The sequence below is a fragment of the Pan paniscus genome, chromosome 2 (genome assembly GCF_029289425.2).
Source record: "Pan paniscus chromosome 2, NHGRI_mPanPan1-v2.0_pri, whole genome shotgun sequence".
Taxonomy (NCBI): Eukaryota; Metazoa; Chordata; class Mammalia; order Primates; family Hominidae; genus Pan; species Pan paniscus.
Window position 1 is genome coordinate 103,965,035 of NC_085926.1, and position 20,794 is coordinate 103,985,828.

Sequence of the window (20,794 nt, forward strand, 5' to 3'; positions counted from 1 at the left end):
CTTATCCTGTGACCCAGCAATTGTACTACTAGGTATTTACCCAAGACAGATGGAAACATGTGTCTACTAAAAATCCTGGGGGCAAATGTTTATAGTAGCTTTGATCATAGTAGTCCCCAAAATGAAAATAACCCACATGTCTGTCAATTGCTGAACAGATAAATTTTATATATTGACACAATGAAATACTACTCCACAAAATAAAATAAAGACATGAACTACTGATAAATGCAAAAACATGGATGAACCTCAAATGCATTATGCTAAGTGAACTAAACCAGGCTTAAAAGTTTAGATATTGTTTGATTCCGTTTACATCACCTTCTGGAGAAATAAAAGCAGTAGTGACAGAAAGCAGATCAGTGCCGATAGAGGAAGGAGACTGACAAAAGGGAATGAGGAAAATTTTGGAGGCAATGGAAATGTTCTCTATCTTGATCTCAAACTCCTGGAGTGATCCTCGTGCCTTGGCTTCCCAAAGTGTTGAAATTACAGGCATAAGCCACTGGGCCTGGCTGTTCTCTATCTTGACTGTGTGATAGTTACACCTCTTTGTGCTTGTCAAAAATCATAGAGCTGTATGCAATAAAGGGGGAGTTTTTGCTATATGTAAATTATATGTCAATACACCTGTCTTTAAAATAATTAGGCAGAACTTCACGGAGGTACTGAAAAACTTAATGCATGTTTCTTATGTCCCTTCTGGTTTCCTTTGTTAAAAAAAAAAATCCCCAGCTACTTGGGAGGCTGAGGCAGGAGAATCGCTTAAACCTGGGAGGCAGAGGTTGCAGTGAGCAGAGATTGTGCCACTGCACACCAGTCTGGGCAACAGAGCGAGACTCTGCCTCAAAAACAAACAAACAAACAAACAAAAAAACTCCTCTCTTCCTTTCCCATACATCAGCAGTTCGACTCCCCCACCTATTATGACAAGCTAAGCAAGACACTCAGTGTTCTTAATCAGTGGGTTCATTTTAATGCTTTCTGATATCTGTTTAGTCTCTACTTAGTTATAATTACCTTGTTCTCTTTCTTCAGCAACCCTGCTGTTTTCTGAAATCCTCTACCCTCAGATAAACAGCATGGGGCTTACTTATTTGGTTCTGTAGTTTAAACTGTCCTGAAAAGGTGGATGGGCCCCAAATGATTCTCTTTGTCTTTACAGTGGCTGTGAAATGTGGAGATGGCCACTTTATTTACTAATTCAACAAATAAATATTAATCTCCCACTGGATGCCACACACTTTGCTAAGCACTGTGGTACTGCCCTATGTAAGGGGAACTTAGTCACTGCATAAGTGACTTAAACACTGCCTAAGTGTTTCCCCTTGTTGTTTCTCCCTGCCTAGTGTTAAACAACCATAGCAATAATTTTGACACACGCAAGAAAGGGAAAAAGGAAAGCTCTGTGAATAGTTAGAGCAGGGTCCACAACATTTTTCTTGTCCAGATACAATATATTTGATGTGATAGATATAATGGCATATGATTAGTCGATGAGATCAATAGAAGGAGAAGGAGACCAATACCACAGCATATTAGCAGTTCCTACAATGCCGGAGCACTGGTAGGAAAGGTCTGATTTGGAGGACTTGGCTTGTCTGGAACATAAGATAAAGCTGAGACTAGAAGGACAAGTTCCAGCAGTAATAGTAGTGGTGACCTTGCTGGTGGTGAAGGATGTAATAATTACAATGTAGCAGTAATAATAGTAGTAGCAGCAGCAGTAGTGGTAAGAGTAATAAAGCGAGGCTGTGTAGGGGAAGGATTTCAGGCACAAGAAGTACTGAAGGAGGATAAATATTATACTAAAAAAACCATGATGGGGCATATGTAAGAACTCATAATATGTAAATCTTTAAAAATGGAAGAATTAGTAATAAACTAGATTGGATTTTTTTTTACTGACAGGAACTTTTTATTTTTATTCACATCAAGAGATATTATGTATAAAGTAACTTGGATGTTTCGTATGGACACTTCCTGCTATGAAGGCAATAATTTATTGGGAAAAAAGATACACACATCTACTACTAGAAAATGAGACAGGACAGAAGTATTCTCACCCTAAAACATTGGATACAGTAAATAGAACTCTGGAAGGATAGCGCTAACTAGCTGATAAGGGGTATTCCTGGCTTTAAGGAGCAAGACAACAGAGGAAGGAAGATGTGGGGCTTGCATCCATCTAGTTGGATGAGGTGGAGTCGAGGGCTTTCAATCCTGGGGTTCTCCTTGAGCCAACCTAGAGATAAAAGGGAGATAAATTTATTGGAAAAAGCAAGAGCTCATTTTGTTTAAATTATTAAGATAATTTGGTTGTCCATCATTCCCAAGTGGAGTGGTCCCAAACAACATGCCCTGTTCCCATTTGAATCAATATGCTGTTTCTTGCCATTAGTTCTTGTTCCATTGGGGAAAAACGCATTATTCTCCCATTATGTGTGCTCTTTATCTCTCAACATAAAAAGTGATAGATGTTTTGATTAAATTATCAGGATGAACATCTGTAGCAATGAAAGGTACATAAACACTAGTTCAAATCACTTTTTTACTTTTAACATCTTTCGGGATAGGCTAGGATCTCCTGCGAGGAACACACATCTGAGCAATGTTTTGTCTCATTTTGTTCTGTACTTTCCCAATATGCAGAATAAGATTGGAAGCTGCTATGGTCTCAATGTTTGTGTCCCCCCAGATTCATATGTTGATACCTAATCCCCAATGCAATTGTATTAAGAGGTGGGGCCTTTGGGAAGTGATTATGTCATGAACGGGATTAGTTCCCTTACGAAAGAGGCCTGAAGGAGCATGTGCAACACATCCACCATGTGAGTGTACAGAGGGCACTATTTATGAGGAACAGGCCCTCACGAGACACTGAATCTGCTGGCACGTTGATCTTGGACTTCCCAGCCTCCAGAACTGTGAGTAATAATTTTGTGTTGTTTATAAATTGCCCAATCCAAGGTATTTTGTTATAGCAAGAGAAGTGGACTAAGGCAGAAATCTCTCTAGGTATCTTCTCTGAGCTTTGGGGATGGTTCCACGTATGACCTAAGTTTAGTGTTGATGGTCTTTAGAACCTCTGCTCTTCAGGAAGTCTAGGAAAGGGTAAAGCTCATATTACAGTGAATCAAGAGTTTGTATTAAAGGTCAGAAGACATTTTCAGAATTAAAAAAATATCAGCAACCAAAGGCAAAAATGCAAAAGAACAGCTCCCAGACTGAACGCTCCCCTGATGAATTCACTACAATTTCCTGAATGATAAATTTTTTATTTCTGTTACTACATTAAGGATTTCTCTTTGAAAGACTGTGAGTTTGGGATCTTAGTTGCACCATTCTCTCAGCAAAGTAACCTTATGTAGCTGGTCGCTATGTAAAACTACCACACTGTGTGCGTGAACATTAAAAATAAAAAAAAAATACAAATAGATCATGACCAGGCCAGTCTGGACTTTAGTCTGGCTTGGTAAATGTTAATTATAAATTAAACTCTTGACATCTTATGCTATAACCCTTTTAAGTTCAGAAATATTTCAGTCTCAGCCCTAATAGGGCTTGGTCTCATAGGTCTAGTATAAAGTCTCTCTCTCTCTCTCTCTTTTTTTAATCATTAGTGTCAATTCCCTCTTAATCACATGTTGCAGTTTTCCTTCTCAAAGTCTTCTGAATACTCAGTTACCAATTTGGCATATATTTCTACTCAGTTCATGTCAGTTGATTTCACCTCAACAAAACTTTATTGGGTACTTACCATGACCTTGGCAATGAGGGGCCACAGAGATGACTGAGCCTTGTTGCTGTCAATCTTTTGGGATAGAGAAACACGCACATCCCACTGTGGCATCAGTGAGACACAAATACAATGTGGAAACAGAGGAGAGAAAGATGAGTTTTTACTCAGTTAGTTTTACAGTACCTTTTGAGAGTCATGGGATTTCTGAACAGCCTGTGGAATAGTGAGTAACATAGAGGAAGTTGGAGACATAAGTCAAAGGAGGAACAAGAGAGAAGAGTCTGAAGGCTTCCCTGGATTAAGAATTCATTTGAGATGGGCATGGTGGTTTACACCTGTAATCCTAGCACTTTGGGAGGCTGAGGCAGGCGGATCCCTTGGGCTCAGGAGTTCAAGACCAGCCTGGGCAACATGGCGAAACCCTGTCTCTACAAAAAATACAAAAAAATTAGCCAGGCATGGTGGTGTGTGCCTGTAGTCCTAACTACTTGGGGGGCTAAGGTGGGAGGATTGCTTGAGCCCAGGAGATCAAGGCTGCAGTAAGCTGATCACGCCACTGCATTCCAGCCTGGGTGACAAAGTGAGACCCTGTCACAAAAAAAAAAAAAAAAAAAGAAAAGAATTTGTTTGAAATGCACTATCTTTTTGATACTAATTTACCTAACTTTTAATTTACCTAATACTTCCGGTTTTGTTTACATATTGTTGGTTGTTTTTATTGTTTTTTTTCCTGATCACACTTTATTGAATTCAGTTTTCTTCTCACCCATTTTTTTTTTTGTAATAACAATGGACCTAGCTGTGCCACTATTTTGCTATGTGAACTTAGGTAATTCTCTGAAAATTGTAGATAAACTAATAGTATATACCTCAGCCATAGAAAACAAAGAGTACATGATAGCTAATAATTTACTGACACTCATGCGTTCATATTTAAATTTTGGATAATTTGGATAACTATCTTTACCTTTGAAAACTTCTGCATGTCTAATAGTATTTCATTTACATTATGGTTTTTCTTAGATTGCAATTGATTTAAAAAATATTTATGTATTATATAATATAAGTTTTGTAGCCAAGGATAAGAGACCAGAATGATCAAGATGATTGAGTCCAAATTATTAACTGTGAAGGAGAATAGAAGATGATCAGTAGCTCAGTGTGGATGAGCCTGGTCTAAAGATATAAACCACACATTCTTCTAACTCAGCCCTCAAAGTGCAATTCAATAATTCAGCACACAGGGATTTACAGTTTGGAAAACTTTTGCAGTATCATCATGCTCTAATTTTTTTAGTCCATTCTATATGTGAGTTTTATTCCAACTTCTAGTTGGAAAGGCTCATGTCTTAAAATAAGCCTGATCCAGAAAGAAATTCTACATATGGCTAAGAGAAAAAGTAATTCTTTAGAACCTACATAGACTTAGTTATTTCTTGTGCAGAATCCTTTATTTGCCTTTTTATAGTTCTTTTTTTTTGAAACATAGGACTTCCCTTCCCTAGATTAGAGGAATTTGTTTCAGAATTTTCTTTCACTCCAGAAGCAGGTTACTCCTGCCTCCATGGCATAAAAAGGAAGAGGGAATGGGTACAATTGGCATTGTGCTGTTTTTTGGACATCTTAACACCACCTATACAAATGACGTTAATATATTAGTGTTTGCTCAGGAAGAACTTGAAAACACAGCTTCACAAATCAGTGCAAGTATTTTAAAGTATCATCCTCCCCTTAGTACATATTCAAGAAATAAAATGAACATAATCTGAACTTACCTCTGTTCTGCTTAACTATGTCTAAAAATTTATATGTTGAGCCTTTGCAAAATGGTAAGTGGTCTACCTATTCATTATTTGCCCCTCTCAAAGCTAATGGATATTGCTGAAAACCCATTATGGCATGTTAGCATCCCCTAAGTAAAACAGTGCATGTGAATTAGACCAACAAAAGAATTCTGGATAAAAACAGAAGTTTCGTTACAATTGCATTGACTGAGCATTAGTTATCAAGGCTACCCACCATGCTTCTTTTTGAATCAGCTGGATAGGATCATCACAATACCTAGACCAAACAGTCAGTACAAATTCAGGCCATTAGTTGGTGGCAGTTTTTCATCCCGCAGCTTACCAATCTGCCCACTTGGATTATCCTCTCTTTTCACTTTATCAAGTAATATGCAATCCTTTTCATTATTTTTAGCGAAGAGAGCTTGCCTGGAGCTAATGAGTTGTAGATACCAGCAGAATGGGAAACTGATACGACCCCTTTGTCAAAATAATAAAAGAAGTTTAAATTATTCCTTTTTCCTGATATGTCTTTCTCATATTTACATTATTTATGCCTAGTATAGGGTTTAGAAGTTGAACTAAAGACATTTGCTGAAATAAAAGTAAAAGAAAGAATATTCTATGAAGAATCTCACAACCCATGTTTGGGGAAGAATAGATGAGATTGTGTGTGTGTGTAAAGCATACTTACAGGTATGTGTTCATGTGTGGAGGTACGAGGGTAGATTCAAGGTAGGCTGTATATAATTAGAGCTCTTTGTTCCTCCTTATGATATAGAACAGTGGAAGATTATCTTTTTTTTCAATTTTAGCAATAAAATATGCTTTAAAAAAGAACTTGAACATTACGCTGTAAAAGTAACTCAAATATATCATAATCATCAAAATAATATATTAAACACCAACTGGGATAGGGACTGAAGTTAAGGCTCAGACAACCATTGATTTAGATTCTGCCTGTACCATGTACTTCCTGTGCGACACTGAACATACCACTTTATTCTTCTGAACCTTGGTTTCGGTATTTGTATAATGCAAGTAATAATAATAATACCTACTTCTTGAGGGTAGTTAGGATTAAATGAAATGATGCATATAAGGCTCTTACTCTAGTCCCAGCACATTGTAAGGCAATGTTAGGCTTTTTTGTGTGAAATTATATAAATTAATAATCTTTGTATTGATTACATTTGCGTGGAGATGACTACTTCTTAAATGCTGAAGAAGCCCCGAATACTTTTCAGAGACTTTAACACTAAGAAGAGCATCAGTATAAATAGAATTGTTAAGAAAACCGCTGTCAAATTCATTTTTTAAAAATCTGTTTTCCCAAGGATTAGAATCAGGGCTGACTTATCTATTAGAAATAGCAGGCATAGTGTTTAGAGCCCAGAGTACCTCTAGGGTGTCACAAAAATATTTTAATTTATTTTAAAATCAGAAATAGATGAGCTTTTAGATAAAAAAGTTTTAATATGCAATATCAATATATTCATCTTGGTGCCAATACAGTAATAAAATATGATTTAAAAACTTTTTTTTTTAATAAAAAAGAGGCCCACAAAGGCAAAATTGCCAAAAGCCTGTGGAAGTCATAGTGCAGCTTTGTTTAAAATGTGATGCCAGACTGCAGGAAATGGAATTTTCTTCAGGTCACACAGTATGCCAGAAGAAAATGTGAAGAGCAGAGTTTTCCTTGTTATTTTTGTTTGTTGGGGGATAGGAGCTTGTAATTAAGTGAAGTAGTATCACTCACTTTGTTAGAGTGTATCAGGCATGTTTCTCTTGGAATGATATTGACTTACATCCTCACAATAAAATTAACACTGGTATATGAAAGACTCATGGATGGAAACATAGATGAATAAGACCAAAATATGTAGTTTAGAAAATAGGGAAAGGGTAATATAGATAGAAATAGTTTTTACTGTTTATAAGACATGAGGAAATGCACCTCATTTAAAGTTATAAAAATAATTTCAAGACCTGCTGGAATTCAAACCGCCGAAATATAAACCCATAGTAGTAATATGTGCTGCTAAAAATTTATGATATTATAATATTGTAAATATTACGATAGTCCTTTTGCTCAAGAGGCACTGGTATATTTAAAACACGTCATCATGCATGTGTAATGTCTTAGCAAAACAAATCTGAACTTCTTGTTAAGGCAAGCTCTGGGTTTAATCCTTTGGTATAGTTATTTGAGCTCGGTATCTGATGTCTCATAAGATCTTTTTGAACATAAGTATAACATATCAGGGCATGTTATACTTAAGAATGAGGAGGTGTCTTCTTTCTTGATTGTTGGTTTTAGAGAATTGCACAAAGTTACATTTTGTGCAATACTGAATTCCTTTCATTGCCAATTTGGAGTTAAAAAAAATAAGTGGTGAAGTGCTTGATATCCTTGAAATAAAACATGCAGAAGATAATTTCTCAAGAGATGGAGAATTAGAAATCACTGATTTTTATTAAATCCCAAAAACATGCATTTTAATGGTAGTCTATGATGTAAATTCTCTAAGCAACCTTGGGAATTTTGAATATATTGTATAATACTCAGCTCAGTAAATCTTACTTTTATATCATAAGTACAAATTTAAATGCCTACAGTGTAGATGATACTGTGTTAGGCACTAGAAAGTTTGATCAGCCCTGCCAACTACAGTGTAGTTGATGGAGCTCTGAATTACTGAGCAACATCATTTCACTTCTCTTTACTTCATTTTCCTTATCTGTGTACTGGAGATAGTAATTCCTGCTTTATAGTCTTATTGTGAGGCTCAAATCAGATAAGGCCTATAAAAGTGCTTTGAAAATTGCAAGGAACGAAAATATAAGATAGAATTATTACTATCCTTTAGGCTCAATGTTGATACCATAGCAATTAATTATGATTATTTTATAAGAGTAGTATGGGATTTGGAGCTATTTTGTGAGCTTAAATATATCTGAATGTGTAATGTAAGATTTAGCTCAATGGCAATCTCCTAGGCCATGATATTTCTCTTAGGACTAATATAAAAGCAAATATCTTTAACAAGGAATAAATTCAGTTGCTCTTTGTTGCCTCCTTAATCATTCTGCAAAGTGATTTGTTTTGGTCTTTGAAAAAGTGTTAGTTGAGAGTTTCCACCTAAAACTAATTGTCATTGAAAATAATGAATGTACACTTAAAATGAATTTATTCAGATTCTTTGACTTCACTGACAAATCAGTGGTTTATTCAAGTCTACTCAATTTGAATGTTTTCCTCTGAAGCTATGATTATAAAATCTTCAGAGTTAAAGTACTTCCCTAAGATTAATGACTAGATAATTGATTTGCAGTAAATGTAACTTATTTATTGAGACTCGTTCTATGAGATTTGTGACTGAGAAAAGCAAAACTAAGTAGGTGGATTGGGAACCCTCTTTGGTGCTCCAGGTGTAAACTTTCTGTTTCTTACTTTCTTTGAACTAACATTTATTGAGTACCTACTATATACTCAGTGCTACTACATACATTATCTCATGTAATCATCATAAAGATTCCATTTTAGAAACTAAGAAAATAGAATTTCACAGAAATTAAAAATCTGTCCAAGATGATCTGTCCAGCTCTAAGTCAGGACCCCTCTTCTTTACTAACTCCAATACCAGTGTTCTTTTAAAAACAATGTAATTTCTCATCCAAATCTACACACTAGGCAGAAGGTTCCCTCATATTCTTTCGTCTTTCTAATCAAACCTTAATCTTAGGAAAGAATTTGACAAATAGCTTTACAACAAGGCAGTAGGACGCAGAAGATTCATAAAGCTTAAAGTCATATCAAACACAAGGAGATGTGTATTTTACCAGGAGAAACAAAACTATTTGTAATATTATGTCAAATGTATGAAACGCTTCCTAAAATTTCAGACATTAGCATACAACTGTGTTAAAGGGATTAATCAATACTCTGAAACCATATTACATAGGTAATTTTCCCTTGCTAAATAAGTGGCACTCAGAACTTTAACAGTGATGGGCTGAGATTTTCATGTAAACTTGTAATTAGATCTGTAACTGTTACTGATGGCCTTTGCTCTTATAGAGCCACTTGCAATGAGGTTGCTGTTCAAGTTGGCACTGGCAGTTTCTGTAGAATATTTTCCTGCTCCTCCTCAAAAACTCACAGCAAAGATAGAAGATATGTCACATACGCTTTTAAAAGACGGGGTGGCAAGCAAAAGGAAGATAAACATCTTTGAAGACCAGAAGCAGAATAAAAACACATGGCAGTAAATGTGGTTTAAGTCACAGGCCTACCACATTCCAGGACAAGGAAGTAGCAGAAATGTTCATGCTTTCAACTTCTGAGGATCAAAACGGGTGGCAGAATGGAGCCGGATTCAGTGTGTGCTACAGAGAGTTAGGCCAGGCCAGCCAAGTTCAGAGGCAAAGCTGAGGCTGATAAGTTGTTGCCTAGTAGGTGGGAGGAAGCACAAATAGGTGCTTCACCAAAGCCTGGCCAGGCCCCAACTAGCTAATACATCCGTAATATCCCTGCATTCTGAGAGCTCTGGGTGCCAATACAAGGGCAAGGCAGGTAGAGACAACTGTAAAACTGCCACACATGGAGAGGTGAGAAAGGAGAGACTGAGCCAAAACAAACAAACCGAGAAAGGAACACTGTAGCAGCACCACTAAAATTTCAAAGCTTATAAGCCTAAAAAGAAATCATGAAAGAGAGCCATCAAGCAGATGTTAACTGGATGACATAATTATGATTGCACAATTTGAGAAAAATTTAAGTATGTATTTTTAAGATCTTAAAATGTATAAATTAAGAAAAGAAATGATTATAGTACCAAAATGGTTGTTTCAAAAACGTGTCTATATTCAAGTTCTAAAGAGAAATTTTAGAAATAAAAAAATCATATCATTAAAATTAAAAAGCAATAAAAACCAAAAAATTGAGTAAGTTAGGTTAACATCAGTTTAGAAGAGCTAAAGGAGAGATTAATGAATTAGAAAGAGTACTGAGGAACTGATCTACAGGATGAAAAAGAAAGAGAAGGAAGGGAAAATATGATGTCAAAGTTATGACCGTCTTGAAGAATGGTCTGACTTGATTTTTTTCCCATCGAATTATCAAAAGAGAAAATGTCAATATTTAAAGACATAAAGTGACTTAGAACTATTTCCAGACTGAAGGACTGAATCTCCATTTAGAAACTGCACGGCAAGTGCTAAGCAAAATAAAAGTAAACAATACTTTGACAAACAGCAAAATGGAGAACATAATAGCTAAAGAGAAAATCATAAAGCCTCTCTGGGAGAAAAACAAATTTTCTAATAATTAAAATGAGAACAGATATCTCTTTAGAAGCAGTAGAGATCAGAAGACAATGAAGTAATAGCTTCAACGTGCTGAAGAAAAGATTATCAAACTACAATTATGTACACCTATAAACAATCATTCAAGAGTAAGGGCATTAGGAAAACATTTTTAATACATAAACAAGTAAAGGAATTTTTTACTCATGGAAATTCAGAAGCATTTACTCAGCAAAAAGAAGAGTATACTTGTATGGAAGGCAAAAAATGCAGTTAGCAATTGTGAGAAAAAAAGATCAAATATGTTTGTACATTTTATTTAAATAAGTAATTTTTGTTGAATTTATTTCTTTCTTTTCGAAAAAACTCAAAACTAAAATTCTAGATAGAAATAATGTAAATAACATATGGTTTGAGAGGAGAAAAGAGAAACTAAATGCTTTAAATTTATTAGAAAAGTTTAAAGTTTAGGACATATATTGAATTTCAGCAAGTTCATTTGCTGAAAGTGGGTTTTACTTGTTGCTAAGTGACACAGGTCAATTCAAATTCTCTGGCCTTCTCTCTTACCTATAAAAAACCAAAAATTAATGTTGATAATAATAAAGAAAAAACAAACTCAGATAAATCATTATTAGACATTACATGGTAATTCTGTATCTAAAATGTTAATGTTACCACTGAGACAACAGAAATACAGTCGATACATCCATATAAGCAAAACATACAAAAAGAATAACAGAAAAAAAACCCAGGAAATTGCATCACCACAGCAAGAGATAAGAAAAAAAAAAAAAAAAGGACCCAGGGAAAAATAAGGAAAAAAGGGAAACATAACATGCTAGACATAAGTCAAAATCAGTAATCCACTCATTTGTTTTTTTTTTTTTTTTTTTTTTGAGACGGAGTCTCGCTCTGTCGCCCAGGCTGGAGTGCAGTGGCGCCATCTCGGCTCACTGCAAGCTCCGCCTCCCGGGTTCAGGCCATTCTCCTGCCTCAGCCTCCCGAGTAGCTGGAACTAGAGGCACCCGCCACCACGCCCGGCTAATTTTTTGTATTTTTAGTAGACACAGGGTTTCACCGTGTTAGCCAGGATGGTCTCGATCTCCTGACCTCGTGATCCACCCGCCTCGGCCTCCCAAAGTGCTGGGATTACAAGCGTGAGCCACCGCCCCCGGCCCACTCATTTGTTAGAATATATAGGAATGTATTTTAAAATATTCATTTTAAATGCTGCTCTTAAGAGACACAAATAAAGCCAAATAATACAGAACATTTGAAATAAAATACATAAAAAATAAAGAATAATAAAGAATACTTATTTTTAAAAAGCAGGCACAACAATACCAAAAAGTGGTATTATTAAAAAGAATTTAAAGTAAAAGCCTTAACAACAATAAGACACTCTATAATAATGAGTATTCACTAATATACATATAAATATTATAAATTGTGATACCCTAAGGATACAAAATTAAATGCATAAAGTCAACATTAACAGGATTATAAAAAAGAAATGAACAAATTTACAATTATAGTGAGGTCTTTAAAACATTTTCCATAAAGCTGATTTAGAAAAATATTATCAGGGCTATAGAAAATATAAGCAATGTAGTCAACAGCATTATTTTTCTGTTTTTCTGTCTCTATCTACCTACCTATAAAACTCTACATTAAAGAAATAAATATTGTACCTTCTTTCCAACACGTGTGCAACCTATTTTAAAAATCAATCAGTAAAAGCCACCAGGGAAATATCAACTCCAAAAAAACATACTTGTATTATTTGACCACAGAGCAATGGTGTCAATAACAAAATTACCTATTTGTATTAAAATATACATGTATTCACACAAACATTGTGTAAATAACCTTTAGTTTGAAGAGGAAATCACAATGGAAATAACAAAATGTTTATAAGTGAATAGTAGCAAAAAAATTACCTAGCAAAAAGTGTAGAATATGCTTAGAATGGTAATTAGAACACTCATTGGTGTACATTTATAAATTAGAAAAAAAAGAGAAAAAAATTAACATAAAGAAGCTATGTGGTAATGTTGAAAAGCTAGGTGAAGGTAAAAAATAAAATATATCCAATAAATAACTCAATTATATCTGATAAATAGAATATATATTCAAAATACATACAAAGCATGCAATGTAGCCAAGAAAGAAGGAGAAACAAATTACAAAGGTAAGAAAAAAATAAGGCAGCACACATTGAAATAAAAGAGAAGATATGAAAGTCAAAATCTGTATTTTTAGAAAAGAAAAATAAAAGAACATTTTAATCAAGGCAATTGAAGAAAAGATGAAGCTGAAATAACCAATACTAGAAAATGAAAAAGTAGGGTATTTTTAGACTTATGGTGAAATTTAAAACTTATAAGGAATAATATAATAAAATTAATGCCCAAGAGAACTTTTTGAAAATATTTACATTATAAAAATGAATAAAACATAGAAAACTTGAAGAGAATAATAACCATTAGAAAATGTATTCATTCCTATTCCCACTTCTTGAAAAAAGAAGAGAAAAAGAAAAGAGATCAAGGCTAGAAGATCAAATAGTCTATATATACATAATCACTACCTAATAAAAACTGTTCTAAAAATTTAAAAAATAAAAACTATTCAAATTATTTTTCAAGACCAATATAACCATAATAGAAAAACCAGGTAAAGACATTGTGAGAAAAGAAAATTATTCACCAACTGATACAGTTTGGATATTTGTCTCCTCCAAGTCTCATGTTGAAATTTGATCCCCTATGATGGAGGTGAGGTGTGCTGGGAGGTATTGGGGCAAGGGGGTGGATCCCTCGTAAAGACTTGGTGCCTTCCTGGAGGTAATGAATCAGCTCTCGCTCTATTAGTTACCCTGAGGTCTGATTGTTCAAAGAGCCTGGCAGCTCCTTCTCTCTCTTTTCCTTCCTCTGCCATGTGACATGCTAGTTCCCATTCCCCTTCCACCACGACTGGAAGCTCTCTGAGGCCTTCACCTGAAGCTGATGTTGGTGGCATGTTCCTTGTACAGCCTGCTGAACCAAGAGCCAAAGAAACCTCTTTTATAATATTTATAACTTACCCAGCCTCAGGTATTTCTTTATATTCTAAGTTGAATTTGAAAAGCAGAAAAACAGAGAAGAAAGGCTTAGCTCATTACCTACCACATTTAAAGCCACAGTATTGAACAATATTTAATTGGGACAGGAGTCAATAAAAAGAATCTAAAAAGAGACCTACAGCCACAGGGAAACACAATGTGTGATAGAGGCAACAGTACAAATTAATCATGAAAAGGTGAGCACTGCAGTAATTGGTGCTGGGTCAACTGGCTCTACATATGGTAAGAATGCAATGAGATTCTCTATCATGAGCTGTACCCTCCAAAATAATCCTGCTGCATCCAAGACCACAGACTGAAAAGTAAAAGTTTAAAATTTTTAGAGGAATATGTAACTGACTATTTTCCTTACAATGTGGAAGCAAATAATTTCTTAGACAACATAAAAAAGTCATGAAGGAAACAGATCAATTAGACACATAAAACCTAAAGATATAAGATAATTTTTTCATCTTATGTAACTAAAAATAGGTAGCTATAATGGTAAAAAGAATTTATTAAAGTGAACAAGAAAAAATGAATAACCAACTTAGTAAACAAGTGTACCATCTACATGGAAAGCAATTCAGAGAAGAGCAAACTTGAATGTTTAAAAAAATTAAAATTATGCTCAATCTCATAACCAAGAAAATAAAAAGTTTAAAATGCTGTATTATTTTACACCAACGAGTAGAAAAAAAATTTAAAGTTTGACCTTTCCAAATGTAGTTTACAATGTGAATAAATAAAAACTCTTTTATACTGGGAAAAGAGTACAGACTAAGGACCAATTTATAATCCTGACAGTCTAGCACGAAACTGAAGATGCTCCTACCTGTGACTCAGCAGTTCTACTCATAAGCGTACATCCTAGAAAATGTCCTGCACATTTCATAAGGATATAAATAAAGTTGTATATTGTAGAATAATTTGTAGTAATGAAATATCAGAAACAAATGACATCAAAAGAGAAATGGATAAATAAAATGTGGTATATTTTTACAACTGACATCAACATCAATGGATCTCAAAAATATAATGTTGAATTAAAAAAGCATTTGTAAATGATTCCACATGATATCATTTATGGAAACATGAAATATGTAATGTTTTGATAGTGACTACATATATATGAAATGAAGTGTAAGAGCATTAACTGATTAAATATACAAAGTTGTGATGGTAGTTGCCTCTGGATAGTCAAGAAGTAGAATGATCGTGGGGAGAAAAAGGGATGAAGTTGATTCATGATAATTTCATTTATTTTATGAAAAAATGTCAGAAGCCAATATTAGATAAAGTTAATATTTATCATCTTGGGTAGTGGATGCAGGTATGTGTGCAGTATTTACTTACCTTTTCTCTGACTTTTAACATTTTCTCAACAAATGAAATAATAAGCCAAACCCACTAGCATATTTGTATGATGATGTGTTTTCAACTAGTCAGCACACTCTTTAGTTGTATCATGTTACTTGCTTGAGTAATACATTAAATTATTAGAAGACAATGTTTTTTTAAATATTTCTGGTTTCAAGGGAGAGGAATTTTCTATAAACATTCCTAGATCTTTGTCCCAACCTCTACTGCACCTCACTTGCTTGTAATTCTGGCCTCTCTTTGTGGGAGCCAGTATCTTGCAGTTAACATGCATCCTATGATTTCTCTACATTTGTTCTCTGTTTTCTAGATTGTTAAAGCAAACTTTAAATCTGTTTGCTACATAAGAATATATCCTTTGAGGTCTTTGTTCGGAAATTTTATATTAGCAAAAGGGTTTGATAGCATGATGGCAATTTGATTTTATGTTTTCTTTAATTCTTGGACGATAGGTGTTTCAGCTGCCTAAACAGAACCTGAATGTTGCAGATAAAATGAAGAAAATAGTCACATATTCAGGAAGGGATATAAAGGTACTTGAGCTAAACATAATTTTTATTTAGTTTTAAAAAGAGGCTTAATGTACCTAGGAAGGGATATAAAGTCACTTGCGCTAAACATAATTTTCTTCCATTTCTACAAAGAGTATTAATATCTATACATGTTGTAAGCTCTTAGCAATTTTATGAGGACTATAGTAGCTCATGTTCCCATGCATTTTGATTAGCACAAATGGAGACATTGAAGATGTATGTAATAATAATACCCTATGCATTCTGTAATGGCTTTCTCTAAAGAATGTGCTTTTCTCTGTAAACATTTTTATAAAAAGTCAAAGTAGTGGAAAATATGAGAAAAAATATTTTCTGGTAACTATATTTGACTTAAATATTTTGGTATGCCAAGTTCTGATATGATGTTTAGAGATATTATAATGAATGCATGAGAATTCATTCCAGAAAAATAAATATACATTTCTTTCTATTTAAAATCTCTGTTCCTTGTATAATACCATTTGGGGATTTCTATGTTAGTCCCTCCACTGTCCTCCCACCCCCCCCCAAAAAGAAGCTGATAACTTCTGTATTCTCATTCATCCAAGAGTGATTAAATTACCAGAGTCCTTGCCTCACAGTTTGGATGATCAATCTGAAAGTGGTTACAGCAGGACTTTTAGATGGTTCTTTGTTTTTGCTGAAAGAATTGCTACTTTCGGTAAGATAGCAGCATAATTTAACTCATTGGTAAATATTTCTCAACTGTGATACACACGAATGTTAATATTGTTGAAAATATACATTAGCATATAGTGCACCCGCATCCCTCCCACTATCGCCCCTCTCAGAGCCTGCAGACAGACTTCTCTGATGTCTCAGTTATGCTATTAGAAGAACTATGTGTTGGGGAGACAATGCTTTCTGAGCCCCATGTGCTCCTGGTGCCAGTGCTCGCAAATGCCAGGCTTTGGGCCTGGCTGAGGGATGGACACACAAGTCTGTGCATGGTACTGAAAGACCCTCCCATTCTACTTCTCCCAACACTTACTGCCCCACCACACAATATGCCACAGAGACTATCAATCCTTTCAAGACTCAAATGCCTCTTTTTGTCAGTCACCGCAAGGCACCCCCAACCCCCAAGTCCTCCCTAAGTGTTATCTAAACACTCACTCATGAAGCTGAGTACCTCTCCCACTCTAACCCAGGCTTACACACTTCCCAATCCATCGAACCCTATTCTGTTTTCTGAAACTTGAGTCAGTCATCGACGTACCCTTTAAGTTTAACCTCTTGCTAAGTTTTCATTCCCCTGCTTAACACAAAAAAGTCTCCTCCCTGAGGACGCTGCTTTCTCTGTGATTCTTTCAAGTGGTAGTTGTGTTTTCTCTCCATTTAAAATTTTTTCTTTATCATGACATTTCCAGAACATTCTCCCTGTATTCTTCCTAAAAATTCCCAGCCCTTTTAAAGATTACATCATCAAAAAAATCATTCCCCTTGTTGTAGTTATGCTCAATCCTTGAAGATACAACCAGCCAAATCACAATCTTAAACTTTCTTACTTCAACATTAATCCTGGATTACACTCCTGCCCCTTTGCTAGTGCCCTTGCCAAGCTCCTGAATCTGGCTGGTGTCCAAGGTGAATCTTAAGATCTGCATATTCTATAGATTCCATACATTGTCTATACCCTACTGCCCTCACTTGCATACTTAGATGGAGTGCTACACTCTTTGATAACACTTGAAAGTGAGGAGTCAGCTCCCCAAGATGTGAACCTTAACTAGTGGGAAAAGGGAGATGGGAGAGAACAGAGAAGACAAATGTCTGTTTATTTCTCCCTTACATGGACTGTTCCAAGTATGTCTTCTCCTTGCAAACTTTCCAGAGAAGCCTCACATTCTAAGTGAAAACACTTGCAGAGTGATCTACCTTACCTCTCTACAAAGTGCACTTCTTACTACTGCTTTTATATTACTTTGCACCTTGTTTTACCTTGTCTCTTTTCATCTTCACTGTCCTGGACTTTCACATACTAAATAAGGTGTAAGTACTTTAATCCCTGCCTCAAGCTTTATTTTCTAGAAGCTGGAGGCAAAGACAAATCGTTAGTACCTGTGAATATCTTCTGTGGAGGCCAAAGGGAAATCAATAAGAAACTTCCAAGGCAACATAAAGAAGATATTACATTCTGTCTCAGTGGATTCTTCATTCTTAATCATGTATTTGAGAAAGATGATACTCAATCAATGTGTAATGAGCCACAAGACAATATATTTTTTCTGCTTCCTTTACTAGCAGATGATCTTTGATTTTTCACCAGGGATTACATTTTATTATTTGTTGTTTTTCTTAATAAAAATGGAGTAAGAGTCTCACATGAAATGGATCAATGTAAGGCTAGTCACTGGCATTCCTCTGCTCCCAGCTGTCAAACCAGCACAGATTTTGATATAGCCATTTCATGATTGAAAATTTCATTTTCTTGTGAATCGCAGATGCCACTCCGCTTTATGAACTCTAGACCAGTGCTGTCTAATAGAAATTTTGTTGGTGATAGATTTATTCTGCGTCATTCAATACAGAAGCCACAGGCCAAGTGTGAAATGTGGTTAGTGAGACTAAGGAATACAACTTTTAACTTTTTAAAAAAGTTTAATTCAAATGTAAATAGCTACATGTTGTTAGTGGTTAACATATTGAACAGCATCATTCTAAACCACAGGAGTGATGCTTTTGTAACCTAAGAAACACAGCCTAAAGTCAGTCGCCTATTCCAAAACCAGCTCTGAAGATAGCATTTTTGCTATTTCTAGCATACAACAAGAACTAAACTATAACTGAATGATGAGAAAAAAATCCTAATATAACTGGAAAAAGTGATTGTAATAATGCTTTATAATATTAACCCTCAGAATAAAATAAAGACACTTTGTAGACATTTCTATAGCAAATGTTGCTGAAAAATTAATGTATCTGCAATGATTTACATGATTTGATAATCCAGCTTTTAAAGGGATCCTGCTTATTAAACTTTCTACTTTATAAGTTAACAAGATACAACTGACTAATCAAAGTCTCCAAGCGATAGCTAATTCTTTGTATTTCTCAACAATAGCGTTAAAATCATGTCCTTAGGAAAGTCTTATTTGGACCTCCCCCATCTTACTTTTCAGACAAGATCCTATTTACATGCTGTCCTAGCATCATGTTCATTTCATTCAATTTAATTTTCTGTTCATAATTATACATTCACTACCTTGGTTATTTGATTAAAATCTATCTCTTTTAATAGACTCTTAGATCTTTATAAGCAAGAGGATGACTCACTCACCTGGCACAGGGTCTGACGTATAATAGGTGATTAATAAGTGCTGAATATAAGAGCAGAGTGCATTCATGTTTGCAGAACAAAATTCAATATAAATGGCTTTCCTGTATGTAAAATTGTCTGAATGCTTTCCAATGGTTAATTCAAATAATAAGCTTTGCCAGTTAACTATATTTCTTTATGCCCCCTTTCCTTTTAACCTGAAAGGATAAACCAACTCTTTTCAATCCAATGATAATTAATAGGAAACTTAGAAAACATAATCTAGCTTAATTGAAAGGTTTCAAAATAAATAATTGCCCTTGGAAAACTGAATAACGATCAAGCATTAGTTGTATAAAAATCAGCCACATCAAGCTTCAGAACTCTGCAGTTTAGTAATAGTTTCTTGGTGTTACACAGGAGTCCCCTTTTATCCACGGTTTCCTATTCTGTAGATTCAGTTACCTGAAGTGGATTCAGTCAACTACAGTCCCCAAAACAGATGAGTATAGTACAAGAAGATAGGTTAAGAGAAAGAGAGAGACCCCACATTCTCATAACTTTTATCACAGTATATTGTTATAATTGTTCCATTTTATTATTAGCTATTGATGTTAATCTCTTACCATGCCTAATTTATAAGTTAAGCCTTATAATAGGTGTATATGTATAGGAAAAAACACAGAATATAGAGAGATCAGTACTATCTATGATTTCAGGCATCCATGGGGGTTCTTGAAACATGTCCGCTGTGGTTAAGAGGAGACTACTGTAATTCTTGGGACCTTAATACTCTCCCTCTTACCCTCATGCCAGAAAGAAACCCCAGACAAGAATAATTGTCTTGTGAACTGTCCCTTTCTCCATTTATATCTCATTATTTTATCAGATTACATAGTATTTTATCATTGAAATATTTCAAATAGTGATTACAAGTTCTTTCCAAATGAGAAAGTTTCTAAATTCTGTTGAAATGAGTTACTGTCTATATATACTTTCATAGCATACGTGCCTCATTTTTTTTTCATTTCTTGCCATTTTTTTCCTAATCCTTCCAGGGGATGAGTGTGCCTAAATATATTACAAATCAACAAAATCAGTATTTGCTAAGAGTACTTAACATTTCAGGGCTATAATTTTATAAATCTTCAACAATAAAGCAAAACTGGGCTACTAAGGTTAAGATCCTGACTTAGTCCGTTTTGACTGCTATAAAAAACTACCATAGATTGGTGGCTAAGAAACAATAGAAACTTATTCTCACACAGTACTGGAAGCTGAGGAGTGCTCAGCCTCCAGGACTAAAGTGCTGGAGATAAATAAGGTGCTGGCAGATTTGGTGTCTGCTGAGGAAGGAACTATTTCTTGGCTCACAAACAGCCCATTCTCACTGTGTCCTCACGTGGTAGAAGGGGCAATCACATTTTCTGGGTATCTTTCATAAGGGTACTCATCCCTTTCATGAGGGCAGAGTACTCATGACCTAATTACCTCTCAAAAGTTTCACCTCCAAATACTATTACATTAGGAACTGGGTTTCAACATATGAATGGAGGTTAGGAGGTGGGACAAAAACATTCAGTCTTCAGCAAATCTAAAATATTTATTTATTTATTTTATTTTTTTGAGACAGAGTCTCGCTTTGTCACCCAAGCGGGAGTG